Genomic DNA, 12049 nt, shown 5'->3' with positions numbered 1-12049 from the left:
ACGCACAGATGTACCCTGTAGTCATTTTAAGTACACCAGTTATAGGAAGGAACGATTAGTGTGCCTGTTTGTCAAAGGTCATTTTGAAATAAAATCACATCACATTTATTAAGTGATGCAGAAGTCATCACTCCATCTTCCCTGAAACGTCCAGATTTTTGCTTAGTTTTATGGTCACACTGTACCCTGTAATAGTAATAGAAGAGGTACCCAGTAGTTAAATAACAGTGTAAATTCTCTCTAAATTCCTCCCAAACGTCCAGATTATTGCTCAGTAGGTCATACATTCCCTGTAATAATAGAATACTAGTTAAAAAATACGATGTAAGATCCCACATTTTTACCCTCATTCTATAACTTCATATCTTGTTCCCCAATACCTACATATATGTATTGGTAAGTACTGTAGTGGTGCACCGTACAAACGATTACACTAACTTTGGAGTAATATGCTGTACGTTGCGGGCTGTAATATAAAGCATTACAGAGTAGTCTAGGTTGTCTAGTGGCAAATTGAGCCCAACTATAACTCTAAGGTGCAAATGTTTTAAGTAATCAGAAAAATTACACTTTGGTTACCCCAGAAAAATCTACTATGAATGTGAAGACAGTACATCTCTTCATAATGAAATAGCATCAGAAAGGTGCATTCACCAATTCAGGTGAGCTCGCTTCCTGACAAATTCAATACTTTTATGTTATCTTTAACAGTTGTAGAAATTATTGTACATCAGCATAAACCTAGCAGTTTCTCTTATGGGGTTGTGTCCTTGAAATGCCGGAGGGTTCATAAAACCATAACTTTATAACTAGCACCCCCACTGCTCATGTCCTACATTACACAGGTCCAAAAATGTCCTTTCTTTGCCCTCATGTGCCCCCGTGGAACCCTCCTGCTGCCCCCTCTAAAACCAGCAGAGAAAAAACGGTCCATAAGACCGTAAAATGTAAAATGGCTGTCTTGGCTGGGAATCTCCATCCTCAGCAGCTTGGTGCTCACTGACCCCATTAATCCAGGTGTTCATTCATCTACAGGACGGTCCTCCCACAGGCCGTTAACGGCTCACCCCACTGTGTTTTCCCAGCCCAGCCTCGGTCTTCTCACTCCTGCTCTACCCAGTGTAATGGGGACTGCCAATGAGCGAAGTATGGGAAGCCATATAAATGAGCCTTGGTAAATGTCAGGCCTTTTAATACTCAGTTGTAATGCCACATTTGTTTTGTAGGCTGTCATTTGTATTTAGAGTGAGCCAAACTTGTTAAACCACTCCCCCCTCCCCAGCTCCTCATTTTCCAAGGAGTGAAGACAGATAACTGGTCATGCAGAGAGAGAAGGTGGTATAACTTAATTGGAGGTTACATCACTGTCAGTGCAATACATTATTGACAAAGATACCTCAACTCAGGGAAAGCAGCCTGTAAACCAGTAAGCAATAAAAGCAGTTTCTCATAGATTAAACTGCAGACTGATGGACACTGTGTTCACAGACTGGGCTCTTGTTTCGATCCAGACAGGGTGAGCTTTAAGGGACAGGAGCGCTCATCTTAATGTCATCCTTTGCTCACTGGCTCTGACAGCAGGGCTAATATGAGGCCTCAGCTTCTGCCATTCTGACAATTCCCTGTCTCTTTCATATAAATAGAAAGATCATGTGAATTACAGTGACAGGTATGTGTGTCTGTCTGTAAAAATGTCCTTGTTTGTGTGTGTGAGATAATGTCTAGGTGGATGTGAGCTTGCATGCATAGCAAATACTCACTATCCTTGCTTGTGTTTTTTTGTTTGTGCCTGTGCATGCTTGTGCATGTATACATGGTAATTTATGTGCAAACACATGTGTTTCAGCATCTCCACATGTTGGTCTGCTCACTCAGAGGTTTATATGCAAGCACTGCTATTATGCAAGTGCCAGACATACTGTACGTTGCACTGCATTTCTCCTCCCTCACGTTTTACTGCATTCCCACACGCAGAGACTGTAAAAGAGAGTGATTTACACACAAGTGCATTAATACTGTGCTGTGAGCTGGTGATACAGTCTATGCACTATACTCCTCCCATGCTGATTCGAAAGCTTCAGTTAGTCCCAGGTTCCTTTAAGAGGGTCAGGGGAACATGGTGGGATTAGTACAGTAGCCAGGGGGTACGAAAACAGGAATTATCCAAAATGGTGCAAGTGTAAAATCTTAGGGATCATCACTGGTATGTAACTTAAAACAGCATTTTCACCTGTTTGTCACAATAGACATTTACAAATGGGGGTCAAAGTCAACGGTATGATGGCTACTCATGGTGATGTGAGGTCAATATTGGCGCTGATAGCTAATGAAACTGGCTAGAAGACAGCAGTTTAGGATTTGGAATAGAGGGGACAATGAGTGGGAGGAGAGAAAGTGATGAAGAAAAGGAGTGGGAGCTCTTATTATGTAGTGTGAACTCAGCCAAGCTGTATATCCAACGTCTGTCTCCATAAGCTCTGAGCACTTGCTATGTGTTCATCTACACAGAGAGATGCCATTTGTCCTAGCACACACACACACATTCCCCTCAAACAGACTATGGTAGCTTGTCTGACAAATTGAGCACATTTGTTCACTGGAGAAATTTTCATTGAGCAACTGGGTCTTCTCTACGTCTCCTGTTGTTTCTCATTCAGAGGTTTCCTCCCCTCTTCCTCCGTCTGTGGGTAGATTGTTTACCGCAGGAAGTGCCTGGCATCCTCACACTTGGCAGTGGGAGACAGTGACTTGGCTGGTGCTGGTAGCCCAACATCATTCACAGTCCCAGTGCCTGCTTCAATGTAATTCATGTGCTTATGGGAGACATCTTTACCGGAATAGAGAGCATTTTTGTTGATTATTCCGTCTGTTTTTGATTACATCCTGGCTGGCCTTGGAGAGCTAGTGGACAATTTAGCTATCATTCCTAGATGGGTTAATGGGGCCCAGGCTGGAGGTTTATTTTGGGGTTCAAAACAGTAGGTTGGCTGAGATTTTCAGTTGTTACAGCAATGATTACTGCGTACAAATGTTTGTGTGGTATTTCTCTTCCATGCATGTGTGTAAACAAGCAAGCTCATACTAGCGCCTAGAGGTAGACATTTGTGGTTTTGAGTGAAATATCTCAAGAACTGGACAGATTGCCATGAAATTTGGTGCACACAATCATGACCTCCTCAGGATGAATTGTAATAATTTTGGTGATCCCCTGACTTACCTTGATTTTTGACAAACGAATCACATTTCCATCAGTCTCGGCTGTACTTTGTGTTTAGTACTTATTAGCAAATATTACAATACTTTTACAACACGCTAAATTAAGATGTTGATCATGGTAAACATTATACTTGCATATCATCAGCGTGTTAGTATTGTCACTGTAATCATGTTAGCATGCTGACGTTTGCATTTAGCTCAAAGCACCGCTGTGCCTGTGTACAGCCTCACAGAGCCGCTAGCTTGGCTGTAGACTTGTAGTCGTGTTTTGACAAAGTTATAAGTCATCAGATGTTTAATCCATCTCATGACTGTTTGGCCAGGCCAGTCCTTGTTGTTTGCCCAGCTGTGATGTTGGGCACACTGTAAAAGAGAGGATATTGGTGTCTTCAAGGTGCAAACAGAATTTGTGCCCTTTGACCTCTGAGATGGATGTTGCATGGTCTGAATAGTGCTAGCTTCTGCATAAGTGCTCCAATTGCTCTCTGCTGAAGTGCTAAGCCTACTGGGGCTGTTTGTGCTGGGTAAGCTTGTATTTCCTTGAGCATGCACCACCTGTCAGCAACTGTGTGTGGATGTGTCTTTGTGTGTGTGTTTATATATTCATGCGTGGACCTCACAAGCGTGTCACAAGCTATGAGTAGTGGCACAAGTCAAACCCATATGTTGTTTTTCTACTGTATAGTGGTAAGAGGTTGGCACGCTCTTATTAAGGAGCTTTTAGACAGTGTAATTGTATTCCAAAAGCGTTTGCGCTTGTGTATGCTTATGTTAGTGCATGAGCGTACATGCAAGTTTCCCAGGGGGCTACCTGATCCTATTACATTATCCAACACACATCAAAGGGTTAAGAGCTGTCTGCCTCTATAGTCATTAAGTCCTCTCTTAGCCACAGTAAATCAACGCTGTGCCGGCAACAGCTGCTCTGATCACCTATTAAAACTTCCATAATGTGCCGTGTGTACAGAGTGGGGCCTGTAAGATGACACTGACCAATAGACCCCAGATAAAGGCCATCTTGAGCCTCTGATGTGGTTCCTATGGTCAGGATAGCAAGGGAAGTGGAGCTGAGTGGGAGGAGAGGACAGAAAAGCCTTGTCTCAAGACTTGAAACCATGCGGGATACAAAACAGATATGCCCTGTACTGTAGATGTATTTATACCTGAAGGTATCAGACTATAAGATGTTATCAAGCCTTTAGCCCAGTTGGTTGAGGTCTTTAAAACTTAATATATTCAAAGCTGGAGATTTCCCTTGGCAAATGCCTGGTAGCAGCTGAGAAAATACTTTATCTGATGTGATGGGAGCTATACATTAGAACTGAGTATAGGAATGCATCATGCACATGTGAAATGTCTCTTATAATACTAATTGAATGTCAATGATCAACTGAAAAACACACAAAGAAATAAAATATTGAACAGCTTTCTGCAGTCACCAGTTCAGTTTGCAGCAGAGGACTTGACCACAGGCTAGCTTTTCCCGCTGATCTGGTCAGGGAAATTGTGTGGAAATCAACAGCAGGACTAGCTAGCTGGACTACTATCAATCTGTACAGAAGCGTACACACTCGGGAGGCCCGTCTCCATGGAGACACAAACAGGGCATGAGACTGCCCTCCGGTGAATTCTCTGTGTGGCTCCGCCAGCTGAATAGGTCCATTTAGGTTTCATTTTCTTTTTTGTCTACATCTTTCTCTTTCTCTTTTTCTTTCACTTTCTCTCCTACTGTTCAGCAGCAGGCCCTGAGCCCGACTTTTCCATCTCTTTCTTTCATTCACTCACTTTCTGTTTCTCTCCCACTGACAGGTAGCAGGGCTAAAATTCAAGAGAAGATATAAGGTGAAATTGGGTCTCTGTACATAACAACTGTCACAGGCCATTCAGGGGATGGATGCTGATTTGCCTCTGCCATGGTTGCAGAGATGTTTGTCAGTTGATCTCATAGCGCGGCCCATGCGTGCTGTGCTCTTCCCTCTCCTCTCTGACAGAATTTCTTTCACCTTTTTTTGTTCTCACCTCTCTTTGACATTTTTTCTTCTTCTCTTCCTCACTCACACATGTGGATTGTTTTTCAGCCTCTTGCCTCTTTATTAAACAGACCATATATGGCTGTGCTTCTGTTTCCTGCATCACAAGGTACATTTAGTACTTTGAGTTTGTTTCGAATTTAGCACACCAACCCCAATGGATTTGTTTGAAGAAAATGAGAGATGTCTCCAAAATGTCTGATCAACGCCTGGCTTAGTTGCCCAGGGGCTTCAGCGCATGTTGATAAGATGTCCAAGTGCCAGTCATGGAGCTTATGACTGCCTAGTATCTAAGCAGATTGTATATTTTTAAAGTGCTAGATATGTTCGAGGAGGAAAGGAGAGCAGAGCCATCCAGTGAAGGACATGGATGTGTTTAAAGGCTCTGGCAACCGGCGCTGGGGGCCTGGCAGCTGGGCAGAATTATTTTATATCCTGCTATGACTGGCACTTTTATACACATACAGGCATGCATGCATGAGTTCATGCTCTGTCTCTCTCTCTCTATGTCTCTCTCTTTAATAAGCTCACTCACCACACGTGCCATTATACACACTGATATCCCTTTTCATGGGTGAGGCTACTACAGAGCTAGGCCAGATAGGAGAAAGAGGTTCTGTGTGTCTGTGTGTGTGTGTGTGCGTGTGTGTGGCAGCTTAAACTGCTGCATGTATGTGTCTTCATCCCCCTGAGAGGACTGCGGTGAATGCGCGACAGTGTATCAGTTGTTTCGACCACCTGCATCCCAGGATAGGGGAGGTTTTCCTCTCACTGTCTTTTTTTCTTTTTAATTTCTTCTCATTTTTTTTCTATCAGGCAGCTTTCACAAGAGAGCACAATAGATCAGCTCTACTTGTTGATCAAAGGTACATGAGTTCATTCTTCAGTCTGATGTTCAAAAAAAGGGTGCTTTACTGGCGTAAATTCAGACTAATTTGTTGCACCATATAAATACAATCAGCAAAAAGGGGAATAGCACAGATGCAGAGAAGCGTGGGTAAAGGTTGTTGAGGCAATTACAATAGCAATATACTGTATTGCCTGCACCATTTGATCAAAAACATTCAAATTAAACCAAAAATAGCTCCATGTTGTGAGAGGGATCTATAGCCCTTTGATCAGTGGTGTACTGGCCTGTGTGAAACATGGATGATGTGCATGCATGAAGTGGTCATTTTGTCATTCATATCACTCAGGTCATAATTACTGTACATTCAGAGGATGATATTGCATTGTACCAGTTCTTTAAATGTGTAACTTACTGTATTACTGATGTTGTTGATCATTTGATATTTGAGGAGGCACTGCATGTCATGCTATATGAAATCAATCAATCATGCTAATCATGCATATACAAACAACTAGGGGTGTAATGGTACACAGAAGTCATGGATTGGTCCAAACATTTGCACTCGCCGTAGTGTGACTGACTGGCATGCCAATCTTGTTGTGCTAACCTCAGCACATGCTGCTAACGGCGTACAGCGCAAAGTTTCCTGGCGGAACTCACACTCACATACATTACACTCTACATACTGTGTAGTCTGCGTGCGGCTGCGTGCACTGGACCGTGACCCCGATACAGGGATGGTTCGGCACGAATACACAAACCGTTACAGCCCTACAAACAGCAAGAAAATAGAGACACACACACACACACACACACACACACACAAATGCCACTTCATATATGAGCATTGTATACACATGAAGGAACATATAGATCCAGACAGGCACATATTCTTCTGGCCCCAAGCAGAAGCTATTGTATTTTGATAAATAGAGTGTCTCCTGTCCCTGTAGCAACAGGGCCCTGCAGCGGTCCACTGGGAGCCTAGGGATGCTTGGTGGCCTTTCTCCCAGGTTTCCTGTCTCCTGACTCAGCACCAGCTGTGCACACCCGCAGGAAAAAGAACATGCAAAGGGTAAGAATAATTCACTGGAGATTCATGGTATAGTATGACCCTAAGGCAGTCAGTTAGAAAATAGTCGTTCTTTTACCTGACAGAAAGCCAGGCAAAGCGTTTTGGAGGAAGGATCATCATGCTCTGTGGGATAATGGCCCCTATGGATGATGTCATGTAGGAGCAGGATATATAGGGTACTTACAGAAAATGTGCCAAAATGATGAAAGTGCAATATGTTTTGTAATGACATACTATAAAAGCCCTGTTTCATTGTAAAGATGTTTATTCCAGTTTATTCTAGATCATCTGGATATGATTGCTGCTTGTTTAAATCACCACAGAACTGCATCCCAAACAGAGACACTTAATCAAAAGCTGAATTTGGCAAATTTGTCTTGTGGTTTGAAGACAGTCTCTGACAGTTGCCCTGGCTGACTCTATGCCCAGAAGCCACTCTGGCACTGAAGGAGACTGATCTTTATGGCAACAATGGCAGGCGTGCCAGCGGAGTAGCGACCATGGTGGGCTGTCAGATAGAGCTGTGTGGCAGCACTGTGCGGTTAAAGCGCCTGCTCTCTCCATAATGGAACAGCTGTTTGGAGCATAGTGCGCCAGGGCACTGGAGCACAGAGTAAATAGAGGAGAAGAGCAATGTAAACAGAGATGGGATGGCGGGAGCTGCTTCCCTGCTACCGTGAAAGGGGGTAAACACCCCAGAGAACTAGATGGAGGGGTTGTCAACACAGGAATGCACAAACACCACTACACAGGAAGGTGTGGGAAGAAAGGGGGGTGTATTGTGAAAGAAACAAAAGAGTAATGCTCTACTCTAGCCTTAGGTTCCCATACAATATCTGATGTGTATGTTTTTATTTTGATGGGACGGATAATTACAAGAGTTGAGACAAGAATCATACCTGCTACCTTGGAGATCAATCCCAGTTTCTCACATTTGAAATCTTAATACAAGCCTATGGGTTAATTATCAACCACATGCCTTAATATCATTTGATTTTGGCCAGCTCACAGCCTTTGGCCCTCTTAGGATCTCCCTCCTAAGAGGGCCAAAGGCCTTTCTTTATTATTTATGAGAAATAGAGCGTTTTCAGCTGTCCTGCATTTACAAATGGGGTAGTACTTTCATTTTATGAAAGGCTGTAACTTTTCCTGCTATTGTTGGGACAGTAGAGTATTGTGGACAGTGACAGAACAACTGCAGCTGTTGACACAGTATCGTTTTGTAGCGCAACAAGAGGGACACGGGAAGACATTCATACATGGTAGATCGAACCCAGATTCATGTAGGTGTTGAGGTTCATTTAGGAGCCACAAGTGACAACTAGCCCCTCTGACTGTGCAGATGGGCTCAGCTGACTACTGAACTCCCGTCATCTTCTTTCTTTTTTCCACAGCTAGGTCATGTGCAGAACATTGAGGCTGGGAAAGATCTTTTGGACTTAGAAACCCATTTAACACTGCATCCATCCCCTGATTACGCAGTATTCTGTGATTGCTGCCAAACTGGGTAAATGCGTTATGAGTGAGCAGTTTAGGCCAGATACATATGTTAGATATTTTAAGACCATGTAGCTATTAAAACTCCTTCCTATTTCTAAACCTAAACTCTCGTGGGGAAATTACCCCTGAGTGGACAATCCTCCTTAAATTGTATGTAATAATAAATGTAAATATAAATGCTGCTTTCTCCCCTTTTTTCATTTTGTTGTTCATTCATCCATGGACACACTACTGCTGTATCACACAACAGAAGGAAAGACATGGAAAAGTGTTAGAAGGGATGATTTTGGGATAAAAGAGGATGTGACACAATCTGACCCACAAACAATAAGAGGGAAGACCCTGATAATGAGTCATGCATTTGTTATTTTGTCAGCGCCATTTTAACAGGGTGGTGATATTACATCAGAGTTTGTGAGCAACATATGTAGCGAGGAGCAACAGTAATCCCATGTAATACTGTGAAAAGCTCTTTTAGCATAGCTGATACAGAATCTTTACAAGCCACTAATAATGAGCAACAGAGAAATGGATTAGGGATGGCATGGCTGGATCTGGGCCACGGCAAGCAACACACAGCACTGTTAGTGAGTTGACTGTGTGTTGGCATGTGTCTCTATGTAACACAGGAGTATGCATTAGTTCAGAATATCCCTACGAGGATGTGTAGGTATTTGCAAACAGCAGGTAGTTCAGCATTCAGTTCACCTCTGAAAGCCTTCCATAATGCATGCTGTAAACATGCACACACTTTCAGCTTTTGGAGGTTTCATGCACTTAAAGTTGTTTAAAGACTCCATCCTGAATTAGTCCCTAAACGAAATGATGGGGGTCTTGTTTGTTTGTCATCACATCTACTGAAATACTCTCAAACTTGCCTGTAATTTTCCTCTTTGCATTTACACTTTTTATATACACTACAGTACCATATTTCTCTCATCTGCAAGTCTCAGTCTTCAGTATTTGTATAAACCCAAATGTAGACATCAAAGCCACTTTTGCTTCACTTCATAGAGGAATTGCTTGAAAGCATCTGTGTTACTTCTGCATACAGTATGGTTGAGGTTATTCTACAGTGGCTGTAACTGCTCCATAATTGATATGCTCAAAAATTAATGATTGGGGGTTTAGTGCCCTTTAAGAAGTAGTCAGTGTCTAAGTGATCTGTTTGTCCTGCTCTCTTCTCCCAGCACCTTGTTAAGACCCAAGACCTCACCTCAACCCTACTGCCACACACACACACACACACCAGGCTTTCTGTACCCTGTTCAACCCCCTCACAGTCAGAGGCCAGACAGGGTCAAGCAGAGGGCGAGACATTTATGAGGTGTAGATATTTGTGCAGGAACGCATTCCTCTTGTTGACACTGAGCAACACAGTCTGGATGCTGAGCGAGCTTAACCAGACGGGCACTGAAAAGTAAGGCAGGCAGACCAGTCTGTCGAGTGAGAGGTAACAGAATCCAGGTTATAGACTGTAAAATGTGGTACAAATGAGGAAAGCAATAGACAGCTTTGGTGCATTGACCTGTTTTAGTCTTGTCATTCCCATAGATACAGCATGTTTGGTTGGCTTAATTTTGAGTGAATAATTTGTCAAAAATCTTAAGTACAACCTGAATTGACCTTATTAGATTCCTGAAGAATCGTATCTTGACTATGTTTCTCTAAGCTGAGAGGAGTAATGAAGCAAAACCCTCTCAAAACATGATAATAGCCTTAACACCCCCACACACCCACTTTTAACCCCTTCTCCAGCTCTAGTGATGAGGAGCGTCCCTCCTACCCCCATGCTGCTGATGCAGGAAGGGACATGGCTCAGACACGGGGCAGTGGCCATAGTCAACACAAAAGGTTGTGGTGGTAAACAGAGCTGTTTGTGTTCACTGGGCTGCTGTTGAAGATGACTGATGTGCCCATTAGCCCCTGTCTGGGCATTAGGGGGAGGGTTGGTGGCGCTCGGGCTCCATGCAGGACAAAAAAAGACCCCTGGGCCTGCAGAGAAAGGTCACTGACCCATATTGTGTCTCCTTCGGGCCTAGCCAGTGGTTATTTCACTGATTCAGGTTACAGAGATTGGCTTTGTCAAAGCTGATGAGCATGTATGCAAATAGACAGATGCTGTAGGTCATGGATGGTGTGTTGGGATGAATATACCTGCTGCTCCAGGCATTGAATGGAGAAGGGTTCATATTGCAGCTTGCATTTTATGTACTATTGTAGACTAAAAATTCATAATACTACACTGTGTCTTTGTGTCAAAAATAGCTTATAGTCTATAAGCTAAATTTGTGATGTAGTGTGCTTTATGTTCCACTAGAGAGCGCCCTCCTTTACAGCTATCCTTCATTTAAGTGATGTGAAAATTTTATATATAAATCTCTTTATTTTGATCAGAAACAAACATTTAATTTGAAGAAAATCTACAATTTATTTGTTTATTTATTCATATATCATCTATAAAAATCTTGATCCTATACCACAGATTTATTTGTAAAGATTGTAGCACAAATACAGAAATTACACGTTTACAAATCTTGAAAACATTAACACACTGAATGCTGACAGACTCGGTCATGGGCTTGGGACAAAATGGGAGTTTTAGTTAGCTTCTGGGCCTAACTCGTCTTTCTACCACCCCACAGATACACCAACAAAAAAAATTCATTTGAAAAGAAAATAGGCAAATGTATTTTATCATGAATCACGAAAATTCACATCTATCTCTGTATCAGTCAACATCATATTTACAGGGCTTGGCAGCTAAACCCAGTAGGCTTTATTTGATGCTGTGACAGATCTGTCTCTATTTACTAAGGAACTCAAAGCTCACATAAACTTAGTTCAGCCAGAGACAGTTACATCAAAGGATTTATCGCAACAAATAAAAGAATTTGGCAGAAAAATGCCTTTGTGCTTGATGGTGCTTTACAAATGAATCCAAGTAGCCTCAAAATTCTATGGGGAGCACATTAAAACTCCCTAAGGGGTATAAATAACAGAGCCCAGCACACACATATAAATGAGATATGTGATATACATAATGCACAACAAGGCAAGAGCTGCCATCACCACGTCTAGTAATAAGAAACTAGAACAGGTGGAGGCTGGGGGATGGTTAAGGGAGAAATCAGCCGTGTGATATAGGTAGGAATAAACTGTATAACCAGTAGCAGCAAAGGCAGCACACATGATCAAAAGAATGAGTGCAAGTTTGTCATAAAGACAAGACATATTGACTTGTTGTCTTGCCTTTCTGTTGGTTGTTATAGTCCAATGATACTGATCAGCTGATGACATGTACAATTTAAGTGCTCTGCCTGAACTAGTTATTCCATATGAAGCCCCGGAGTGGCCATAGAGAGAAAAAATATATTT

General features: G+C 42.5%; 1 long non-coding RNA gene across 2 annotated transcripts in view; it reads left to right on the top strand.

The window, feature by feature from the left end:
• Positions 1–8848, top strand: part of LOC122868686 — a 30986-nt gene extending 22138 nt beyond the window's left edge. Inside the window, exons 3-5 of one of the 2 annotated variants that reach the window (XR_006376157.1) lie at positions 7050–7171; positions 7255–7347; positions 8566–8848. This is a non-coding gene — a long non-coding RNA (uncharacterized LOC122868686). The remainder of the gene's footprint in view (positions 1–7049; positions 7172–7254; positions 7348–8565) is intronic. The other variant, XR_006376158.1, reaches the window with a different exon arrangement.
• The last annotated feature ends 3201 nt before the right edge of the window (positions 8849–12049 follow it).

The sequence above is a fragment of the Siniperca chuatsi genome, linkage group LG21 (genome assembly GCF_020085105.1).
Source record: "Siniperca chuatsi isolate FFG_IHB_CAS linkage group LG21, ASM2008510v1, whole genome shotgun sequence".
NCBI lineage: Eukaryota > Metazoa > Chordata > Actinopteri > Centrarchiformes > Sinipercidae > Siniperca > Siniperca chuatsi.
Note: the sequence above shows the minus strand (reverse complement) of the source record. Positions and strands in the feature narration are given on the sequence as shown.